At 45.9% G+C, this 24,185-nt stretch overlaps 1 pseudogene; it reads right to left on the bottom strand.

Annotated features, from left to right (window-relative positions):
• The window catches only part of LOC132225601 (histone-lysine N-methyltransferase PRDM7-like), a 68,748-nt pseudogene that overhangs the window by 9,728 nt on the left and 34,835 nt on the right, over positions 1 to 24,185 (bottom strand).

The following is a 24,185-nucleotide window of genomic DNA, read 5'->3' as shown; positions in this document are numbered from 1 at the left end:
ACTTGTTTGTTAATGTTCTATATCTATATAATTATAGTATTATTCTTTATTTTATTTTATATTATTTTTTGTTGATCTGTTTCTTATCAGTTTGTAAGTACTCGGTGAATTAAGTTATTACATTTGTTCCTCTTTTTCCCCCCCATAACTCCACTCTTCCCAGTTCCCACCCCACCCTCCGCCCTCACTCCCCACCCACTGTCCTCATCCATAGGTGCACGTTTTTTGTCCAGTCTCTTCCCGCATCTCCCACACCCCTTTCCCCCCAAGAATAGTCAGTCCATTCTCTTTCTATGTCCCTGATTCTATTGTGATCGCCAGATTATTTGTTCACTTGATTCTTAGATTCACTTGTTGATAGATGCATGTTTGTTGATCATAATTTGTATCTTTACCTTTTTTCTTCTTCTTCCTCTTCTTAAAGGACACCTTTCAGCATTTCATATAATACTGGTTTGGTGGTGATGAACTCCTTTAGCTTTTCCTTATCTGTGAAGCTCTTTATCTGACCTTCAGTTCTGAATGATAGCTTTGCTGGATAAAGTAATCTTGGTTGTAGGTTCTTGGTATTCATCACTTTGAATATTTCTTGCCATTCCCTTCTGGCCTGCAAAGTTCCTGTTGAGAAATGAGCTGACAGCCGTATGGGTATTCCCTTGTAGGTAACTGAGTTTCTTTCTCTTGCTGCTTTTAGGATTTTCTCTTTGTCTTTTGCTCTTGGCATTTTAATTATGATGTGTCTTGGTGTGGCTCTCTTTGGATTCCTTTTGTTTGGGTTCTCTGCGCTTCCTGGACCTGTAAGTCTATTTCTTTCACCAGGTGGGGGAAGTTTTCTGTCATTAATTCTTCATATAGGTTTTCAATATCTTGCTCTCTCTCATCTTCTGGCACCTGCCTGTGTGGGTAATGCACTTTCCTGTTTGTGGACCTATTTTCCTGTGAGGGCATCGCAACTTCCTGTGGGGGAATCTTAATTTCCTGTTGGGCAACGGCTCTTCCCTTGGAGGAAACAAACTTGCTGTGAGGGAACCCTCAAACTGTATGGGAAATGTACTATCCTGTATGCTGACCTATTATGCTGTGAATGAATAGTTCCTTCATGTGGGGAAACAACACTTCCTCTTGGGGAAAAATTCTTCCTCTGGAGGAAATGTCCCTTCCTGTATGGACACTTCATTCTTTGTCAGACACTCACGTTCCTGTGTTAAGAACTTTCTTCCATTGAAGGAAACGCAAGTTTCTATGGGGGGAAAAACTTTCCAAGGGTTAACCCTCCTTCCTGTGGGGGAAATGTCCGTCCCGTGTAGGAACCCATTTTATACTGGGGAGTGTAACTTTTGTTTTAGGAACCCCTCTTCCCGTTGGGGAAATGCACTTTCCTGTGTGCAGACTTATTAGGCTGTGAATGAATAGTTCCTTCATGTAGGGAAACAAAAATTCCTCTGGGGGAAAAATTCTTCATCAGGGAGAAATTTCCCTTCCTGTGTGGACACTTCATTCTTTGCCGGACACTCACGATCCTGTGTGAAGAACTATCTTCCATTGATGGAAACAAAACTTTCTGTGTGGAAACAAAATTTGCCAATTATGTAACCTTCTTCCTGTGGGGGAAATGTCCATTCCGATGGAGAAACCCATTTTATATTGGGGAGTGTCACTTTTGTTTTAGGAACCCCTCTTCCTGTTGGGGAAATGCACTTTCCTGTGTTCAGACCTATTAGGCTGTGAATGAATAGCTCCTTCATGTAGGGAAACAACCATTCCTCTGGAGGAAAAATTCTTCATCAGGAGGAAATGTCTCTTCCTGTGTGGACACTTCATTCTTTGTCAGACACTCACGATCCTGTGTGAAGAACTATCTTCCATTGATTGAAACACAACTTTCTGTGTGGAAACAAAATTTGCCAATGATGTAACCTTCTTCCTGTGGGGGAAATGTCCATTCCGATGTAGGAACCCATTTTATATTGGGATGTGTCACTTTTGTTTTAGGAACCCCTCTTCCTTTGTGGAAATGCACTTTCCTGTGTGCTGATCTATTTTCTGTGAGGGTCTCACACCAACTGTGTGGGAAATGCACTTTCCAGTTTGTGGATCTATTATCCTGTGAGGGCATTGAACCTTCCTGTGGGGGAATCATAACTTCCTGTTGGGCAATGCCTCTTCCTATGGAGGAAACAACCTTGCTGTGAGGAAACCCTCTCACTGTACGGGAAATGTACTATCCTGTATGCTGACCTATTATGCTGTGAATGAATAGTTCCTTCATGTGGGGAAACAACACTTCCTCTTGGGGAAAAATTCTTCCTCTAGAGGAAATGTCCCTTCCTGTATGGACACTTGATTCTTTGTTGGACACTCACGTTCCTGTGTTAAGAACATTCTTCCATTGATGGAAATGCAAGTTTCTGAGGGGTAAAAAATATTGCCAAGGGTTAACCCTCGTTGCTGTGGGGGAAATATCCGTCCCGTGTAGGAACCCATTTTATACTGGGGAGTGTCAGTTTTGTTTTAGGAACCCCTCTTCCCTTGTGGAAATGCAGTTTCCTGTGTGCTGATCTATTTTCTGTGAGGGTCTCACACCTACTGTGTGGGAAATGCACTTTCCAGTTTGTGGATCTATTATCCTGTGAGGGCATTGAACCTTCCTGTGGGGGAATCATAACTTCGTGATGGGCAAGGCCTCTTCTTGTGGGGGCAACAAACTTTCTGTGAGTAAACCTTCTACCTGTGGGGGAAATGCACTATCCTGTATGCGGACCTATTATGCTGTGAATGAATACTTCCTTCATGTGGGGAAACAATACTTCCTCTGGGGGATAAATTCTTCCTCTGGAGGAAATGTCCCTTCCTATGTGGACACTTCATTCTTTGTGGGAATTGCACATTCCTGTGTGCAGAACTATCTTCCATTGATGGAAATACAACTTCCTTCTTGAAAAAAACTACAGAAATGTGAACACTCCTACCTGTGGGGAAAAAGTCCCTTCCTGCTTAGTAACCTATTTTCCTTCTTGGGAGTGTCACTTTTGTTTTGGGAACCCTTCTTCCTGTGGGGGAAATGCACTTTCCTGTTTTTGGACCTATCTTCCTGTGAGGGCATGTCAACTTCCTGTGCGGGAATCATAACTTCCTGTTGGGCAATGCCTCTTCCTGTGGGGGAAACAAACTTCCTTGAGGAAACCTTCTAAATGTGGGCAAAGGCACTATCCTTTATGCGGATCTATTATGTTGTGAATGAATCGCTCCTGAATGTGGGGAAACAATACTACTTCTGGGGGAACAATTCTTCCTCTGGAGGAAATGTCCCTTCCTGTTTGACACTTCATTCTTTGGGTGACATGCACGTTCCTCTGTGCAGAACTATCTTCCATTGATGGAAAGGCAACTTCCTCTGTGGAAACAAAACTTCTGGACGGTGGACCCTCCTTCCTGTATTGGAAATTTCAATTCTGTTGTAGGAACCCATATTCTTTTAGTGGAGTGTCCCTTTGTTTTAGGAACTCTTCTTCCTGTGGGGGAAATGCACTTTCCTGTGTGAGGATCTCTCTTCCTGTGAGGGTGTCGCACCTACCCGTCTTGGAAATGCACTTTCTTGTATGTGGACCTATCTTCCTGTAAGGGTATCGCACCTTCCTGTGGGGGTATCATAACTTCCTGTTGGGCAACACCTCTTCCTGTGGGGGAAACAAACTTCCTGTGAGCAAACCTTCTAACTGTGGGGGAAATGCCCCATCCTGTATTCGGACCTATTATGCTGTTAATGAATAGTTCCTTCAAGTTCTCAACAACACTTCCTCTGGGGAAAAAAATCTTCCTCTGGAGGAAATGTCCCTTTCTTTGTGGACACTTCATTCTTTGTAGGACACTCACGTTCCTGTGTGAAGAACTATCTTCCATTGATGGAAATGCAACTTTCTGTGTGGAAACAAAACTTGCCAAGGGTGACCCCTTCTTCCTATGGGGGTAATGTCCCTTCCCCTGTAGGAACCCATTTTTTATTCGGGAGTGTCACTTTTGTTTTAGGAACCCCACTTCCTTTGGGGGAAATGCACTTTCCTGTGTGTGGATCTCTTTTCTTGTGAGGGTGTCTCATCTACCTGTGTGGGAAATGTACTTTCCTGTTTGTGGACCTTTCTTCCTGTGAGAGAATCGCACCTTCCTGAGGGGAATCATAACTTGTTGTTGGAGAATGCATCTAACTATAGGGGAAACAAACTTCTTTTGAGGAAACCTTCTTCCTGTGGGGGAAATGCACTTACATCTATGTGGAACTATTATGCTGCTAATAAATTGCTCATTCATGTGGGGAAACAACATTTCCCCAGGGGGAAACTATTCTTCCTCTGGAAGAAATGTCCCTTCAGTGTGGACACTTCATTCTTTGTGGGACATGCATGTTCCTTTGTGAAGAACTATCTTCCATTGATGCAAACGAACATCCTGTGTGGAAACAAAACATCCCAAGGAAGAACCCTCCTTCCGGTGGGAGAAATGTCCATTCCGGTGTAGGAACAAATTTTATATTCAGGAGTGTCACTTTTGTCTTAGGAACCACTCTTCCTTTTGGGGAAATGCATTTTCCTGTGTGCTCATCTCTATTCGGTGAAGGTGTCCCACCTACCTGTGTGGGTAATGCACTTTCCTGTTTGTGGACCTCTCTTCCTGTGAGAGAATCTCACCTTCCTTAAGGGAATCATAACTTGTTGTTGGAGAATGGCTCTACCTATAGGGGATACAAACTTCTTTTGAGGAAACCTTCTTCCTGTGGAGAAAATGCACTTACCTTTATGTGGAACTATTTTGCTGCTAATCAATTGCACATTCATGTGGGGAAACAACATTTCCTCTGGGAGGAACAATTCTTCCTCAGGAGGAAATGTCCCTTCCTATGTGGACACTTCATTCTTTGTGGGACATGCACGTTCCTGTTTGCAGAACTATCTTCCATTGATGGAAACACAACTTCGTTGTTGAAAAAACACTTCAGGTTGGTAAACGCTCCTTTGTGTTGGGGAAATGTCCCTTCCCGTTTAGGAATCTAGTTTCCTATGTGTGAGTGTCCCTTTTGTTTAAGGAACCCTTCTTCCTGTGGGGGAAATGAACTTTCCTGTGTGCGGATATCTCTTCCTGTGAGGGCGTCACACCTTCCTGTAGGGGAAATGGACTTTCCCGTTTGTGGACCCATCTTCCTGTGAGGGAATCTCAACTTCCTGTGGTTGAATCGAAACTTCCTGTTCGAGAACGCCTCTTCCTGTGGGGGATTAAACCTTCCTGTGTGGGAACTTTCTAATAGTGGGCAAATGCACTATCCTGTATGCAGATCTATTATGTGTGAATTAATCACTCCTCCATGTGGGGAAACAATACTTCTTCTGGGGGAACAATTTTTCCTTGGACGAAATATCCCTTCCTGTGTGGACACTTCATTCTTTGGGTGACAGGCACGTTCCTCTGTGTAGAACTATGTTCCATTGATGGATAGTCAAATGCCTGTGTGGAAACAAAAATTCTGGACTGTGTACACTCCTTCCCGTGATGGAAATGTCAATTCTGGTGTAGGAAAACATATTCTTTTGGGGGAGGGTCCCTTTGGTTTTAGGAGCCCTTCTTCCTGCTAGGGAAATGCACTTTCCTGTGTGCTGATTTCTTTTCTGTGAGGGTGTCACACCTACCTGTGTGGGAAATGCATTTTCCTGTTTGTGGACCTATCATCCTATGAGGGCATCACACCTTCCTGTGGGGGAGTCATAACATCCTGTTGGGCAACACCTCTTCCTGTGGGGGAAGCAAACTTCCTGTGAGGAAACCTTCTAAATGTGTGCAAAGGCAATATGCTGTATGCGGATCTATTATTCTGTGAATGAATCACTCCTCCATGTGGGGAAACAATACTTCTTCTGGGGGCACAATTCTTCCTCTGGAGGAAATGTCCCTTTCTATGTGGACACTTCTTTATTTGTGGGACATGGAAGTTCCTGTGTGCAGAACATTCCTCCATTGATCGAAACGCAACTTCCTTCTTGAAAAAAACCTACAGGACAGTGAACACTCCTTCCTGTGGGGAAAATGTCCCTTATGGTTTTGGAACCTATTTTCCTAAATGGGAGTGTCCCTTTTGTTTAGGAACCCTTCTTCCTGTGGGGGAGATGCACTTTCCTGTGTGCTTATCTCTCTTCCTGTGAGGATGTCACTCCTGCCTGTGTGGGAGATGCAGTTTCCTGTTTGTTGACCTATCTTCCTGTGAGGGCATCTCACCTTCCTGTGGGGGAATCGTAACTTTCTGTTGAGCAAGGCCTCTTCCTGTGGGGGCAACAAACTTCCTGTGAGGAAACTTTCTAACTGTGGGGGAAATGCACTGTCCTATATGCGGATCTATAATACTGTGAATAAATCACTCCTTCGTGTGCGGAAACAATACTTCCAGTGAGGGATAAATTCTTCCTCTAGAGGAAATGTCACTTCTTATGTAGACACTTCATTCTTTGTGGGACATGCACGTTCCTGGGTGCAGAACAATCCTCCATTGCTGGAAATGCAAGTTCCTTCTTGAAAAAAAACTACAGGACAGTGAACACTCCTACCTGTGGGGAAAATGTCCCTTCCGGTTTAGGAACCTATTTTCCTATATGGAAGTGTGCCTCTTGTTTAAGGAACCCTTCTTCCTGTGGGGGAAATACACTTACCTGTGTGCGGATATCTCTTCCTGTGAGGGTGTCGCACCAACATGTGTGGGGAATGCACTTTCCTGTTTGTGCACCCATCTTCCTGTGAGGGAATCTCAACAACTGAGGCTGAATTTAAACTTCCTGTTCCAGAAGGCCTCTTCTTTTGGGCGAAATAAACTTCCTGTGAGGAAACCTTCTAACTGTGGGGGAAATGCACTATCCTGTATGCAGATCTATTATCCTGTGAATAAATCGCTCCTCCATGTGTGGAAACAATACTTCTTCTGGGCTAACAATTTTTCCTCTGGAGGAAATATCCCTTCCTGTGTGGACACTTCATTCTTTGGGTTACAGGCACGTTCCTCTGTGCAGAACGATTTTCCATTGATGGAAAGGCAACTTCCTATGTGGAAACAAAAATTCTGGACGGTGTACCCTCCTTCCTGTGATGGAAATGTCAATTCTGGTGTAGGAAACCATATTCTTTTGGGGAGTGGCCCTTATGTTTCAGGAGCCCTTCTTCCTGTAGGGGAAATGCACTTTCCTGTGTGCTGATTTCTTTTCTGTGAGGGTGTCACACCTATCTGTGTGGGAAATTCACTTTCCTGTTTGTGGACCTATCATCCTATGAGGGCATCGCAGCTTCCTGTGGGGGAATAATAACTTCCTGTTGGGCAACGCCTCTTCCTGTGGGGGAAACAAACTTCCTGTGAGGAAACCTTCTAAATGTGGGCAAAGGCACTATCCTGTATGCGGATCTATTATGCTGTGAATGAATCGCTCCTCCATGTGGGGAAACAGTACTTCTTCTGGGGGAACAATTCTTCCTCTGGTGGAAATGTCCCTTCCTGTTTTGACACTTCATTCTTTGGGTGACATGCACGTTCCTCTGTGCAGAACTATCTTCCATTGATGGAAAGGCAACTTCCTGTGTGGAAACCAAACTTCTGGATGGTGGACCCTCTTTCCTGTGACTGAAATGTCAATTCAGATGTAGGAACCCATAATCTTTTAGGGGAGTGTCCCTTTGTTTTAGGAACTCTTCTTCCTGTGGGGGAAATGCCCTTTCCTGTGTGAGGATCTCTCTTCCTGTGAGGGTGTAGCACCTACCTTGTGGGAAATGTACTTTCCTGTATGTGGACCCATCATCCTATGAGGGAATGGCACCTTCCTGTGGGGGAGTCATAACATCCTGTTGGGCAACGCCTCTTCCTGTGGGGGAAACAAACTTCCTGTGAGGAAACCTTCTAAATGTGTGCAAAGGCAATATGCTGTATGCGGATCTATTATTCTGTGAATGAATCGCTCCTCCATGTGGGGAAACAATACTTCTTCTGGGGGCACAATTCTTCCTCTGGAGGAAATGTCCCTTTCTATGTGGACATTTCTTTGTTTGTGGGACATGGAAGTTCCTGTGTGCAGAACTATCTTCCATTGATCGAACCACAACTTCCTTCTTGAAAAAAACCTACAGGACAGTGAACACTCCTTCCTGTGGGGAAAATGTCCCTTATGGTTTTGGAACCTATTTTCCTAAATGGGAGTGTCCCTTTTGTTTAGGAACCCTTCTTCCTGTGGGGGAGATGCACTTTCCTGTGTGCTTATCTCTCTTCCTGTGAGGATGTCACTCCTGCCTGTGTGGGAGATGCAGTTTCCTGTTTGTGGACCTATCTTCGTGTGAGGGCATTGCACCTTCCTGTGGGGGAATCGTAACTTCCTGTTGGGCAACACCTCTTTCTGTGGGAGATACAAATGTCGTGTGAAGTAACCTTCTAACTGTGGGGGAAATGCACTATACTGTATGTGGACATATTATGTTGTGAATGAATAGTTTGTTCATGTGGGGAAACAAGACTTCCTCGTGGAGAAAAATTCTTCCTCTGGAGAAAATGTCCTTCCTTTGTGGACACTTCATTCATTGTCGGACACTCACGTTCCTGTGTGAAGAACGATCTTCCATTGATGGAAACGCAACTTTCTTTGTGGAAATAAAACTTGCCAAGGGTAAACCCTCCTTCCTGTGGGGGAAATGTCCCTTCACGTGTAGGAACCCATTTTATATTGGGGAGTGTCACTTTTGTTTTAGGAAGCCCTCTTCCTGTTGAGGATATGCACTTTCCTGTGTGTGGATCTCTTTTCCTGTGAGGGCATCCCACCTTCCTGTGGGGGAATCGAAACATCCTGTTGGGCAACGCCTCTTCCTGTGGGGGAGACAAACTTCCTGTGAGGAAACCTTCTAAATGTGGGCAAAGGCAATATCCTGTATGCGGATCTATTATTCTGTGAATGAATCGCTCCTTCGTGTGCGGAAACAATACTTCCAGTGAGGGATAAATTCTTCCTCTAGAGGAAATGTCACTTCTTATGTAGACACTTCATTCTTTGTGGGACATGCACGTTCCTGGGTGCAGAACAATCCTCCATTGCTGGAAATGCAAGTTCCTTCTTGAAAAAAAAACTACAGGACAGTGAACACTTCTACCTGTGGGGGAAATGTCCCTTCCGGTTTAGGAACCTATTTTCCTATATGGAAGTGTCCCTTTTGTTTAAGGAACCCTTCTTCCTGTGGGGGAAATACACTTACCTGTGTGCGGATATCTCTTCCTGTGAGGGTGTCACACCAACATGTGTGGGGAATGCACTTTCCTGTTTGTGCACCCATCTTCCTGTGAGGGAATCTCAACAACTGAGGCTGAATTTAAACTTCCTGTTCCAGAAGGACTCTTCTTGTGGGCGAAACAAACTTCCTGTGAGGAAACCTTCTAACAGTGGGCAAATGCACTATCCTGTATGCAGATCTATTATCTTGTGAATAAATCGCTCCTCCATGTGTGCAAACAATACTTCTTCTGGGCTAACAATTTTTCCTCTGGAGGAAATATCCCTTCCTGTGTGGACACTTCATTCTTTGGGTTACAGGCACGTTCCTCTGTGCAGAACAATTTTCCATTGATGGAAAGGCAACTTCCTATGTGGAAACAAAAATTCTGGATGGTGTACCCTCCTTCCTGTGATGGAAATGTCAATTCTGGAGTAGGAAACCATATTCTTTTGGGGGAGTTGCCCTTTTGTTTCAGGAGCCCTTCTTCCTGTAGGGGAAATGCACTTTCCTGTGTGCTGATTTCTTTTCTGTGAGGGTGTCCCACCTATCTGTGTGGGAAATTCATTTTCCTGTTTGTGGACCTATCATCCTATGAGGGCATCGCAGCTTCCTGTGGGGGAATCAAAACTTCTTGTTGGGCAACGCCTCTTCCTGTGGGAGAAACAAACTTCCTTTGAGGAAACCTTCAAAATGTGGGCAAAGGCACTATCCTGTATGCGGATCTATTACGCTGTGAATGAATCGCTCCTCCATGTGGGGAAACAATACTACTTCTGGGGGAACAATTCTTCCTCTGGTGGAAATGTCCCTTCCTGTTTTGACACTTCATTCTTTGGGTGACATGCACGTTCCTCTGTGCAGAACTATCTATAAATTGATGGAAAGGCAACTTCCTGTGTGGAAACCAAACTTCTGGATGGTGGACCCTCCTTCCTGTGACTGAAATGTCAATTCTGGTGTAGGAACACATAATCTTTTAGGGGAGTGTCCCTTTGTTTTAGGAACTCTTCTGCCTGTGGGGGAAATGCACTTTCCTGTGTGAGGATCTCTCTTCCTGTGAGGGTGTAGCACCTACCTTGTGGGAAATGTACTTTCCTTATGTGGACCTATCTTCCTGTGAGGGAATCGCACCTTCCTGTGGGGGGATCATAACTTCCTGTTGGGCAACACCTCTTTCTGTGGGGGAAATAAACGTCCTGTGAGGAAACCCTCTAACTGTGGGGGAAATGCACTATCCTGTATGCAGATCTATTATCCTGTGAATAAATCGCTCCTCCATGTGGGGAAACAATACTTCTTCTGGGCGAACAATTTTTCCTCTGGAGGAAATATCCCTTCCTGTGTGGACACTTCATTCTTTGGGGTACAGGCACGTTCCTCTGTGCAGAACTATTTTCCATTGATGGAAAGGCAACTGCCTATGTGGAAACAAAAATTCAGGACGGTGTACCCTCCTTCCTGTGATGGAAATGTCAATTCTGGAGTAGGAAACCATATACTTTTGGGGGAGTTGCCCTTCCTGTGGTGGAATCGAAACTTCCTGTTGGACAACGCCTCTTCCTGTGGAGGAAAAAACTTGCTGTGAGGAAACCCTCTAACTGTACGGGAAACGTACTATCCTGTATGCTGACCTATTATGATGTGAATGAGTAGTTCCTTCATGTGGGGAAACAACACTTCCTCGTGGGAAAAAATTCTTCCTCTGGAGGATGTGTCCCTTAGTGTATGGACACTTCATTCTTTGTCGGACACTCACGTTCTGTGTTAAGAACTATCTTCCATTGATGGAAACGCAAGTTTTTGTGGGGGGAAAAACTTGCCAAGGGTTAACCCTCCATCCTGTGGGCCAATGCCCATCCCTTGTAGGAACCCATTTTATATTGGGGAGTGTCAGTTTTGTTTTAGGAACCTCTCTTCCTGTTGGGGAAATGCACTTTCCTGTGTGCAGACCTATTAGGCTGTGAATGAATAGTTCCTTCATGTGGGGAAACAACAATTCCTCTGGGGGGAAAATTCTTCATCTGGGGGAAATGTCCCTTCCTGTGTGGACACTTCTTTATTTGTCGGACACTCACCATCCTGTGTGAAGAACTATCTTCCATTGATGGAAACGCAACTTTCTGTGTGGAAACAAAATTTGCCAAGGACGTAACCTCCTTCCTGTGGAGGAAATGTTCATTCCGATGTAGGAACCCCTTTTATATTGGGGAGTGTCACTTTTGTATTAGGAACCCCTCTTCCTTTGTGGAATGCAGTTTCCTGTGTGCTGATCTATTTTCTGTGAGGGTCTCACACCAACTGTGTGGGAAATGCACTTTCCAGTTTGTAGATCTATTATCCTGTGAGGGCATTGAACCATCCTGTGGGGGAATCATAACTTCCTGTTGGGCAAGGCCTCTTCCTGTGTGGGCAACAAACTTTCTGTGAGGAAACCTTATACCTGTGGGGGAAATGCACTATCCTGTATGCGGACCTATGATGCTGTGAATGAATAGTTCCTTCATGTGGGGAAACAATACTCCCTCCAGGGGAAAAATTCTTCCTCTGGAAGAAGTGTCCCTTCCTATGTGGACACTTCATTCTTTGTGGGAAATGCACGTTCCTGTATGCAGAGCTATCTTCCATTGATGGAAATGCAACTTCCTTCTTGAAAAAAAGCTACAGGAATGTGAACACTCCTACCTGTGGGGAAAATGTCCCTTCTGGTTTAGGAACCTATTTTCCAACTTGGGAGTGTCCCTTTTTTTTTAGGAACCCTTCTTCCTGTGGGGGACATGCACTTTCCTGTATGCTGATATCTCTTCCTGTGAGGGCGTCAGGCCTTCCTCTGGGGGAAATGGACTTTCCTGTTTGTGGACCCATCTTCCTGTGAGGGAATCTTAACTTCCTGTGGTGGAATCAAAACTTCCTGTTAGAGAACGCCTCTTCCTGTGGGGGAAAAAAACTTCCTGGGAGGAAACCTTCTAACAGTGGGCAAATGCACTATCCTGTATGCGGATGTATTATGTGCGAATTCATCGCTCCTTCATGTGGGGAAACAATACCTCTTCTGGGGGAACAATTCTTCCTCTGGAGGAAATATCCCTTCCTGTGTGGACACTTCATTCTTTGGGTGACATGCACGTTCCTCTGTGCAGAACTACCTTCCTTTGATGAAAAGGCAACTTCCTGTGTGGAAACAAAACTTCTTTATTGTGGACCCTCCTTCCTGTGATGGAAATGTCTCTTCTCATTTAGGAACCAAAATTCTTTTCGGGGTGTGTCCCTTTCACTTAGGGAACCCTGCTTCCTGTGGGGGAATTGCACTTTCCTGTGTACAGATCTTTCTTCCTCTTGCAGGCCCCACACTGGGGATCAAGCCCACAACCCGAGCACGTGCCCTGACCAGGAATTGAACCCTGATGTCCTGGTTCATAGGTCGATGCTCAAGCACTGAGCCACCACTGAAGGGCGGGAGAGGGAAGGTCATGGTCCCAGGTCGTGTGTTTGGGTACCAGCTTCAGGAGCTCTCCTCCAGAAACAGGTGCTGTGCTAGGTGCCTCGGGCTGAGGTGTGACGGGCCCTCACTGCTTGTGCCTGCTCCCTGCATGGACGTCCGCTCTGTTGTAAGAAAAGCGGGGCCTCTGGTTGCTGGGACCCCAACGCCTCCTCAGGCAGACGCTTACCTGTTCCCAGGAGCCTAGCTGGACTCCCACCCATGGGCCCATGAGGGTCGGTGCTCCTGGCCTCAGTGGACATTACCTGTGAACCAGTGGCCAGGAATGACCGACACTGCCTGCCTGCTCTGCTCATGCGGGTCCATGGCCCATCAGTCTCCCCATAAGAAACGTGCAGTTAAGGATTTCAGACAGGTCAGGGGAGGGTGAGACCCGCAGAGCCAGGTACAAGGCCAGGCACCAGAAGCTGCTGCGAGGTGGGCGTCGCACACACTGTGAGGTGAGGTGCACCCAGCAGCTCTCAGCTGGGTGGTGAGGGCCTTTGTCCTGGTCACTCTCAGTGCCACCTGCCCAGGTTCAGTGGGAGGGGGTGCTCGGGGGAGGAGCATGCCTGACCCCATGCCCCCTGCTCCGGCAGCCGAGTCCACGCAGAACAGTGGAGCTGCTTGAGCTCTAAACTGGCCCCTGGGCCCCACTCCCTCTAACTCCCTTGTCCACCTCAAGGCCTGGCAGACCCTGTTCACTGAGAGATGCGTGTTTTAACAACCCTGAGCCAGAGGCCCCGGTGCTGACCACACTCTGAATGACACTCCAAAGCCTGGGTCACCCTCCCGCTTTATAGCTTGCAAAGAGGCACAGAGACTTTGGGGGTCTTGCCTTAGGACACACAGTTGTGAGGGCAGAGCTGAGACTCAAACCCTTGTGGACAGACCTGGCGCCCACATGGTATGCCCCAGGCGAGATGCCAATGCTACAGAGGCAGCAAGAAGAGGGCGACCAGTGCCCGGACTGAGGCAGCACAGGTGTGTGCACAGGCACACGGGCACAGACACACACACACACACACACACACACACACACACACACACATATATACACACACATGCAAACACACACCTGCACACACACTCTGGCTTTCACCTCTGAGGCTACAGAGGTCTAAAGAATCAGGGGAGGAGCCAGGAGAAGCCAAGGGGTGGGTGGGGTCCTATTCATGTTCCTGGTGAGTGTGTCTCAATCCCTCTCCTTGGCGGGAACCTCACTGGGCTGAAGCCAGATTCCGCCTTCCCGGGTTCAGGTCTGTGGCTGAGGGTTCTTTGAGACCCTCCTGGAACTCTGCTTTCAGTGATGAGGGGGATGAGGCACGTAGGCTTCAGGTTTGTCTGGACACAAACTTTATTAAAACGAGGCCAAAAACACCATGAGGGACATTCGTGTTGACATCCCCATAGCACTTACGGAACGGTTCGTCTATTGCCTCTCCTTTTGAAAGCAGAGGATTTGTTTGACCAGTTACTTCTGTACTAATTACACACTTGGGGAGGGAAAGGGGCCAGCAGCCTTCCTCAAAAGCACCCTCAGAGCTGGGGTATGAGGTATGCGGTGCTTACACTTGCCCTGTGGCTGCTGAGGTGCAATTTAGGGCTCATGATGCATCCTCCCTGCAAAGACAGGGCTTCTCCCCTGAGTGTGTCGTCTGGTGTCTCATGAGATTGGACTTCTGTGTAAAGCCTCGACCACACTCTCTGCAAACATAGGGCTTCTCCCCTAAGTGTGTTCTCTGGTGTTTGATGAGACTTGACTTATCTATAAAGCCTCACCCACACTCCCTGCACACATAGGGCTTCTCTCCTGAGTGTTTCTCTGGTGTGTGATGAGAGATGACTTCTGTGTAAAGCCTCGCCCACACTCCCTGCACACATAGGGCTTTTCCCCTGAGTGTGTTCTCTGGTGTTTGATGAGACTTGACTTATCTGTAAAGCCTCGCCCACACTCCCTGCACACATAGGGCTTCTCCCCTGAGTGTGTCCTCTTGTGTTTGATGAGAGATGACTTCTGTGTAAAGCCTCGCCCACACTCCCTGCACACATAGGGCTTCTCCCCTGAGTGTGTTCTCTGGTGTTTGATGAGACTTGACTTATCTGTAACGCCTCGCCCACACTCCCTGCACAAATAGGGATTCTCCCCTGAGTGAGTCCTCTGGTGTCTGATGAGAGATGACTTCTGTGTAAAGCCTCGCCCACACTCCCTGCACACATATGGCTTCTACCCTGAGTGTGTCCTCTGGTGTCTGATGAGTTGTGACTTATCTGTAAAGCCTTTCCCACACTCCCTGCAAATATATGGCTTCTCCCCTGAGTGTGTTCTCTGGTGTGTGTCGATATGTGACTTATCATTGAAGCCTTGCCCACACCCTCCATGATTGATTGTTACAATTTTTGACATTCTTACTCCCACAGATAATTTGCCTGTGTTCTTTGGATTTACGTCCTGGCCTGTGCTGGGCTCTTCCTCCATTATTCTCTCACGCTCACTGGAGCTCCCTGTTTTTCTGTTGGGAGGTTTGAAAGAGTCCCTTGAAGGTCTCCTGTGCCTGATCCTTTTAAGCAAAGGTTTGGACGTTCCTTTGACGTCTTGACCTTCAGCTTTGTCATTCCACCCATGTGGACCAGGATGTTGCTGCTGCTGTTGATTCTGATGCTCTGGGCCGGGTTCCCCTGACTGGAAGTGTTTTCCTGCAGGTGCTGCTGGCAGAATCTCAGAGGGGTGATTGCGTTTCACATGTTGGCTGAGGAATGTCTGACTGGAGAAGGCCACAGAGCAGGAGGGACATGTGTGGATCTCTGGCTTTGGTTCTGCTGAAGGAGAAAGTTTTGGTCAGGGCATGTGTGGGCAAGGCTGCCTGTGCCTTACGCTCTGTCTCCTGGTAAGACCTGTCTCCGGAATCATTCTAACTGTGTTGACAGTGCAAGATCTGCCTCCCACAGAGTGTTCCTTCACAGTCTACTTTCCTTTTTCTTTGTCTGCACTGCTCTTCTGCAGAAATCCAGAGACCCCATATCAAAAGTCTTTTCTACAGCCCTGGTCAGTGTGGATCAGTGGATAGAGCTTCAGCCTGTGGACAGAAAGGTCGTGGGTTTGATTCCCATCAAGGGCATGTGCCTTGGTTGCAGGCTTCTACCCGGCCCGGGACCTGGTCAGGGATTGTGCAGGAGGCAACAAATCGATGTGTTCCTCTCACATTGATATTTCTCTCTGTCTTTCCCTCTCTCTTTCACTCTCTATAAAAATCATTGGAAAAATATCCTTGGTAAGGATTGAAAAGAAAAAAGGTCTTACAGATCAAGGCCCATCAGAAGCCATTTGACTCCTTATATGGGTTTGACTATCGTGACATTTCCATATACATGTATCTTCTAAGTCATGTTAAAGAGAAAAACCACAGGCCTGGCCAGGTACCTCAGTGGTTGAGCATCAACCCATGAACCAGGTCGTCACCAGTTTGATTCCTGGTCAGGGCACATGCCCAGGTTTTGTGCTCTATCCCAGCAGGAGGCAGCTGATCCATGTTGATATTTCTATCTCTCTCTTCATTTCCCTTCCTCTCTCTCTCAAATCAATAAAAATATTTAAAAATAGAGGAACAATAGGCCCCAACTAGCAATTGCTTCTCTCAGTTTTCCACAAATCATAAAATGGAAATATGTCTTTCCTCACACAGTATTCCTACTTGATTTCTTTCAGTGTTAGCCTATTTCAAATACACTACAAAGTCCTGTTTCAAAATATCTCCCCAACCATGCCCTAGCCAGTTCGGTTCAGTAGATAGAGCATCACCTTGGGGACTGCAGGCTCCTGGGTTTGATTCTAGTCAAGGGCACGTCCCTTGGTTGCAAGCTCAATCCCCAGCCCTGGTTGGGGTGCCCGTGGGAGACATGCTATTGATGTTTCTCTCTCTGTCTCTCCCCCTTCTACTCTCTCTCAAAAAATAATCAGTGGAAAAATATCCTTGGGTGAGGATTAACAACAACAACAAAAATATTTCCCCAACCTGCTTCTTACACTCCTGACTCCCGTACCTCTCCAGCCAGTCCGCCTTCCTCTCTCACTTGGAGTTGAAATAATCTCGGAGGGGATTCCCCACTGAAGTTTATTTTCCAAAAAATTTAACAAAGCATAGTTTTAGAACATGCCACTCTGCAGCTGAAAACTGCTCAATTGTCCCGTCTCACCCAAGAAAGTCCCCAGTATCTCAGCTTGGATCATAGGCACTGTATTTCCAGGCTGCTAGGCATCTGTCCAACCTCTGTTCTTACCCTCCGTACCGAGACTGAGACGGGAGTAGCCCTCAGCCAGCTCAACACCCCACCTGTTTCCTTCCCTGCACCAGCCACTCCCTCTGCCTGGTACCTTGTGACACAACTGTTGTAACTGTTGTCTCCTGAGAAAGCCTTCCCTTGACCTTTGCAATCCCACACACCCACCTTCCCCTCACACTAATCCCTAGGCACTTGTCCTGGGCCCGTTTTCTCTAAAGCGCTAACCACTGTGTAAAATTAAGCACATGCACATATGTCTGCCAGGGCTTCCCTCCTTCACCAGCCACCTGCTCAGGAGCAGTGATTCTGTTATTCATGTTCATCTGTATTTCGAGCTCCCAGAACCCTGCGTGGCACCGCGTAGGAATTCACATGGCAAGTCACAAAATAATGAATGAATGCATGTTAACACACACATTTGATTTAGAAATACGCAGTAAATGAAGAAGAAACAGCTAAAGTGTTAGAAAACAAAAACAACAAACCACAAACAACCACCTTGATGAGAGAGCTGGTTAAGTGCCTGAAACCTTTTTTTTTTTTATTTGTTTTGCCTCTAATCCTTTCAGCACTATATGATGCTGTGTATTTTGTGCATGAAATATTTTTCAAAATGGAACAAATATAGGCCCTGGCCAGTGTGGCTCAGTTCGTTGAGCATTGTCCCGTTCACCCAGAGGTAGCCAGTTTGATTCCTGGTCAGGGCACATGTCTGGGTGGTGGACTTGATCCCCAGTAGGGATAATGCAGGAGGCAGCAGATTGATATTTCTCTCCCTCTCCCTTCATCTCTGTCTCTAAAACCAATAAAAGCATATTTTTAAAAATTAGAACAAAAATAAAAATATTAAAATTGTTCCTAAGAATCAAAAACCTATGTGATGAGCCATCCATTTCTGAAGCATCTGATTTGAAGCTTTGCTGACTCTAGAGTGGAGTTTACTCTACTTGAGAGTTGGAGCATGAAAACTTCTAAGAATTCTTTCTTTCCATGTTGAAGAAGAGTGGTGCCCACCTCTCCCGGCCACAAGCTCTGTCTTCCACTTGCTGCCCCACTTGATGCCCAGCTTTTGGCCATACTCTTCTCCATACCAGACCAGCAGCTCACAGCCCGTCCTCACGACCCGGCAGGTTCGGTAGAAAATCTGCCTGTGATATTGAAAGGCCACCAGGTTCTGTTCTTGGTCATCCCGGGCGCAGTTCACATACCTGGCGTTGAGGCAGATGAAAGGAAAGAAAACCACAGGCGATGAGTTTCCACTACCTGTCATATTCGTGTCCAGCTCCTCACTGAAGCTTAAGGCCCTCAGCACTGATGGCACCCACACCCATGCTCCTGGGGAAACTTCTGTTCAATGTCCAAGCCTCTGTCACAATGTCATGTGAATTCCTGTCTCTAAGTCCTGCTCACAGTGCTCATCCTGCCTAATGCCATTTCCAAAGCCTCATTGCAGACTTCCCCATCAAACCTGGTGACCTCTAGCTTCTCTAAGCTGTAAGTCAGGTTCTGTGTTACACCACAGAACTCGGGGCTTGATCTAGGACTCACATCATTCAACACTCAGTCCAAGTCTACCTTCTCTTCAGAGGCCTTTGTCGAGTCTCCCCACACTTTATTGAAGGCATCATTCAGTTGCCTCCCCCAGGTTCCCACAGAAACGTGGAGGTCTCTCTGTCTTAGAAAAATAACACAGAACAATAGTAGTTTATTCATAATCTGTCTCCCCTGACACAAGAGAGCCCCTCAGGAAAGGGCCATGAGCACTATTACTCTGCAGGCTCCAACACCCAGTTGTAGTTAGAACTGAGTCTGGGATGATGTGCTGCCCTCACAGGTTTAGACTATCCTTAGTTCAAGGCTATCTGGGCACTGGGCACTTCTTGAAAAATAGGAAAATTAGAGTTAAATGTTTATGAAATAAAATGTTTCATGTCCGTCTGCAGTAAGTCCTCCCTAGGGTCATGGATTGTGTAATCTGTGTAAGTAATGGATTCCTTCCTCTAAACTGGAACATAGTAGGTGTTTAACTAATGTCCATTAGATAAATCACAGAGTAATACAGGGTCCTCAAGGTTTTCCCAGTCAGTGCCCAAACCAGAGACTTCTATTTTGAGGACATATGCTATACTTTTACCTCCTTTTTTCCTAAATGTCTCTAGATGTTAAAGATCACTGTATGGAGAAAAAAGGGGAACAGAGAACTGAGGGAGACCATTAGGGAGGCATGATGGGAAGGACAGACATGTGGGTTGTGAGGCATGAGTATCCTCTCTGGCACCCAGAAGCCTAGTGACCTTACCTCATCCAGTTGGCCTGAGATGTATCCTTTCCATCCACATACTCATAGCAGTTTCTCCCTTTGGTGATCTGCATTTCAGGAAAAGAAGTTAAAGGCCGTGTGTGTGTGTGTGTGTGTGTGTGTGTGTGTGTGTGTGGTTGTGTGTATATAATAGAAGAATTACTTTATTCTACTGTCATCAAATCTCTTTCAGCCTGCATGGTGATTCAACTGCCAATGGTGATCACAGGATATTTTTCTTACTCATCATCTACACGTCGGAATTGATTTGTCCACTAAGCAGGAGCCCCCAAGGGAGGAGTCTGTACCACTTTGCTCCCATTTACCCTCTGATCCTTAGAGAGGAGCTCCATGTTCATGCAAAGTCCGCCCAGTACACAGAGCTAACTAACCATATGGTCCCCATCCATGTCCTAGCATGTAGAAGGTGGGGGCCCCCCAAGCCACAGGAGGGACGGGGAAGCCAGAGGACAGGGAAGAGGTAAAGTTCTCACCAGCCAGGAGTAGCCGCTGTTGGCTGTGGCTTCATCTTCTGTGATCTGACCCTCATAAGGGCCAAAGTGCAGGCCCTCGGGCAGATCACATTCCTCATTCCACACTCCAAGCCCAGCCTCAGGGATGCCTGATGGTCCGATTCTCAACCCAGGGGGCAGAGTGAGGGCTGAGCGGTTGGCATGCCCCTTGTCCGCGGCACTGTCTTTTACAAACGTAGGAGGCCCATGCACAGCACAGCTGTCAATGAAGAAGTTCTGACACTTCTCACAATCTGGAGGCAAGAGCAACAGGGAAGAGGGAGGGTGCAGTGCATGTTCCTGGACATGAAGAGCTTCCGAAAGAGCTCACATCAGTGAGCCTCAATCCTGTACTCCCGGTCACGAGAGGAAGGGAATGATTTGGGCACCCAAAGACCAAGTGAAATTCTTGCATCAAGACATAACATGCTCCTTGGTGAGGGTGAGCTTACATAGGTAGTCATCGTCCTGGGGCTTGCTGACCTCTTGGTAGACACAACACTTCCTCTCTCGTAGGCTATACATCTTCACTTTGATCTCCTTTCTCCTGAGGTCTACATGGGAGAAGGGCAGGTGACTGAGGGGATGAGGCCTGGAACATTAGTCCCTATCTTATCAGAAAACACACAATGTGCTACCATCAAATGATCGCCTGTTCTATTATAGTATGTGGTATTTTCCTCCATTAACTAAAAGACTAGCACTCCACACTGACTATTGTTGGCTGATTCAATTTTAGTTTCTAGATGATCCCATTCTGAGGTTCAACCTCCCAAGCTTTGGTCATTCATAAAGTATGTATTGAGGGAACATTATGTGTTAGGCACTGAGTAAAGACCTGGGCACACAACACCAAGAGAATATGGTTGCTATTATCACAGGTGGATTTATTGGACAACTTGCATGTGTTGATTGTTTAAGATTTAATTTAATGCTATCAAACTATATGTGACCCATGTTTCCTTATGTTCACTTTACACATTAGCATTCAGGAGCTCAGAGAGTTGGTAAGATTAGCTCAAAGCTTCAGTGCTAACTCCAGTTTCAAATCCAGGCCTATGCAAAGTCCACCCCACATACCTAGGCTACACTGATTAGCCTTTCTAGAAGAATTAGTGGAACTGAAATCTCCAAATTATGTAACTTACCCAATTTCAATCTAGGGTGCTGTCCAGAGGGACTTGCTTCTCCAGGAGGGGGCACTGGTTTCTGAGTCTGCTCTGAGCCACTTGTGGTCAACAAATTTGCTGTTCCTGTCAATTCCTTCAAAGTAGACTCATTACTTAATGACGTCCTGGACTTTGCCTTCAATGTGGAAGTCCCATATTAAAAGGTAACATGCATTTATTTAATTATGTAGGGTTTATGATATATTTTCACATACATGACTTCAATGAACACTTCAACAACTCTGAAATACCTGGGAAGTATGAATATTAGAGGAAAAAGAAATGGCCAATGTGGGTTGTGAATTGAAGACTAGAACCCATGCCTTAAGGGTCTTTTTTTTTTTTTATAGAACAGTGAGAGTGAAAGATACTGGGAAGAAAATAAGTCATAGTTGGGCCCTAACCAGTGTAGCTCAGTTGATAGAGTTTCAGCCTGCAGATTGAAGGGTCCTTAGTTCGATTCCGATCAAGGGCCAGTGACTTGGTTGCAGGATCCTCCTCCCTGGCCCATGCCCTGGTGTGGACTTATGCAGGAGGCAACCAATCAATGTGTCTCTCACATTGATATTTCTCTCTGTCTCTCCCTCTCTCTTCTATTCTCCCTAAAAATCAATGAGAAAATATCCTTGGGTGAGGATTAAGAATAAAAAAGAAAGAAAGAAAAATATTTGGCAGAGCCCTGGCTGGTGTAGCTCAGTTGGTTGAACTGAAGGGTTGCTGGTTCCATTCTCAGTCATGGTACATGTCCTGGTTACGGGTTAGATCCCAGGTGGGGGTCTGTGTAGGAGGCAACCGATCCATGTTTTTCTCTCTCACTGATGCTTCTCTCCCTCTCCCTTCCTCTTTCTCTCTAAAATCAATAAAAACATATATTTTTCAAAAGAAATGGCTGGCAGAAACCTATCGTGAAAATAAGGAAAATTATGCTAAAACTAGAGACCGAGTGCACGAATTCATGCACCAGCGGGGTCCCTCATCCTGGCCTGTGGGATCAGGCCAAAACTGGCTCTCCGACATTCCCCGAGAGGTCCTGGATTGCGAGAGGGCACAGGCTAGGCTGAGGGACCCCACTGGGGCACGATCGGGGCTGGGGAGGGACGCGGGAGGTTGGCCAGCTGGGGAGGAACCGCAGGAGGACTCCAGGGTGTGTCCGGCCATCTCGCTCAGTCCTGATCAGCTGGACCCCAGCAGCAAGCTAACCTATAGGTCAGAGCGTCTTCCTCCTGGTGATCAGTGCACGTCATAGCAACTGGTCTACCGGTTGACTGTCTGCCCCTTGGTGGTCAGTGCACATCATAGCGAGCAGTTAGTGGCATTAGCATGTCATCATCATATTATGCTTTGATTGGTTGAACGGGCGACTTAGCATATTATATAGGATGTGCAAATTACTATATCATGGAAAGAATATTTGTAATTAGAGTAGTTGGTTCCCACCAATTCTGTTTGAATAAGTTTGTGCTACTAGCTAGTTCTATTCATTCTTCCTGACCTATAACATGCTAATTCTTAATGTTATAATGAACATGACATATTACGGTGTTCACCAAAGTGTTCTGTGAGCTCTTTGATACAGTGTGAATGTCAAATTACAGTCCTGCTATCAATGTACCTCTCAGTCGTCTCTGTATTTGAAATCACATGTAAATTATCTTCATTATTTTTTGACCCTATTCTAGTTTAATTTGTAAATTTTAAAGCACTCTTTCAGCCAACATTCAGGGGCCCTCAGGGACCCTGAGCTTGGCCTGGGACTTCTGGAAGAGAAAATCTGGTGTGAACCAAAGAGCTCACAATGCAGATGTAGGCAGGCGGAGCAAATGATTCAAACAAGATGACACTGGCCTAATTAGAGCTCAGAGAAAGAAGCCATGCTTCTTACTGGAATGAGCATTCAAAACCAGTTCCAGATGGATGAGCTTCTATTGAATAGTGTGTCATCTCTATGAAGTTCTTAAGTCACTTTATTTATTGTTTCTCAATTGCCAAACCTGAAGCTCCCCAGAGTTGAGAGATGCTTTCTTTTATTTGACCAGGAGGCTCTGATGCTGGGGTTCCTATGTCCTTCTTCATGGGGGACCATTCACTGTGCAAACTGCCTATATGTCAGTAAGCTTCCGCGAGTCAGAAGTCTTAGTGCATCTCTCACACAGCATAGTGTTTGGAATCATCAGTCAGTGAAAGATGTAATCATGTATGGATAAGACAGTGGAAACTGCATGAAACTATGGAAATTTTAATGAGCTTGTATGTGGTTTAGAGATGTAGCTATGGATTAGAGTGCATGCCCACCAATACTGTGATCTCAGACATATAATCAAACACTTGTATATGTCTGAAACCTCAGTTTCCTCATCAGAAATGGTGGTAGTTATAGTACCTACCTCATAGGGTTGTGGTAAGGTTTAAGTGAGTTTATTCACGTAGAATTCTTAGAGTCTGAAGCATTGTGAAGATAAAACCCGTGGCAGCTACTATTGTAGCTGATGTTATTAACAACTGAGATGATATTGGGCATTTTTTTGAAGAGGTCAGGAAAGAAAGGTGGCAGTTTCTAGGCTGCACTCTGATTTTTTCTCCTCTTCCCTGCATTTGCATCCAGGAGGAAGATTTTCTTTTCAACAGGATTTGGGAAATACTCACCTTCTGATGTTTATTCTGTTCCACTCTGAAGGCCAACCAAGAAGGATTAGCTAAAAGATGGTGAGAAATCAATAATACATATAATTTCAGAGAGGAAGGGAGAGGGCGAGGGAGAGAGACAGAAACATCAATGATGATAGAGAATCATGGATTAGCTGTCTCCTGAACACCCCACAGCAGGGATCGAGAGCACAACCTGGGCATGTCCCCTGACTGGGAATCGAACTGCGACTTCGTGGTTCATAGGTCGATGCTCAATCTCTGAGCCACGCCTGCCGGGTCAGAAATCATTTTTGGTTGGTAATTATTTCAAAATCTGGGGATTCTTATTTTTTCAGAATTCTGAATCAGAGAGTGATCTAAGGACAGACCAAGGATGATTGGAAAATGTTTTTTGATGTTTCATTAGGCTTATGCTTTTATTAGGAGCATCAGCTAATTATCTTAAAATGTTTAAAAATAGACAAAACCCCATCTGTACTTCACCCTCTGTTCAATATATATATATATATATATAAATTTGCCTAGCCCTGGCT

The sequence above is a fragment of the Myotis daubentonii genome, chromosome Y (assembly GCF_963259705.1).
Source record: "Myotis daubentonii chromosome Y, mMyoDau2.1, whole genome shotgun sequence".
In the NCBI taxonomy this organism is placed as follows: domain Eukaryota; kingdom Metazoa; phylum Chordata; class Mammalia; order Chiroptera; family Vespertilionidae; genus Myotis; species Myotis daubentonii.
The sequence above is the reverse complement of the archived record's forward strand: the minus strand, read 5'-3'. Positions and strand labels throughout refer to the sequence as shown.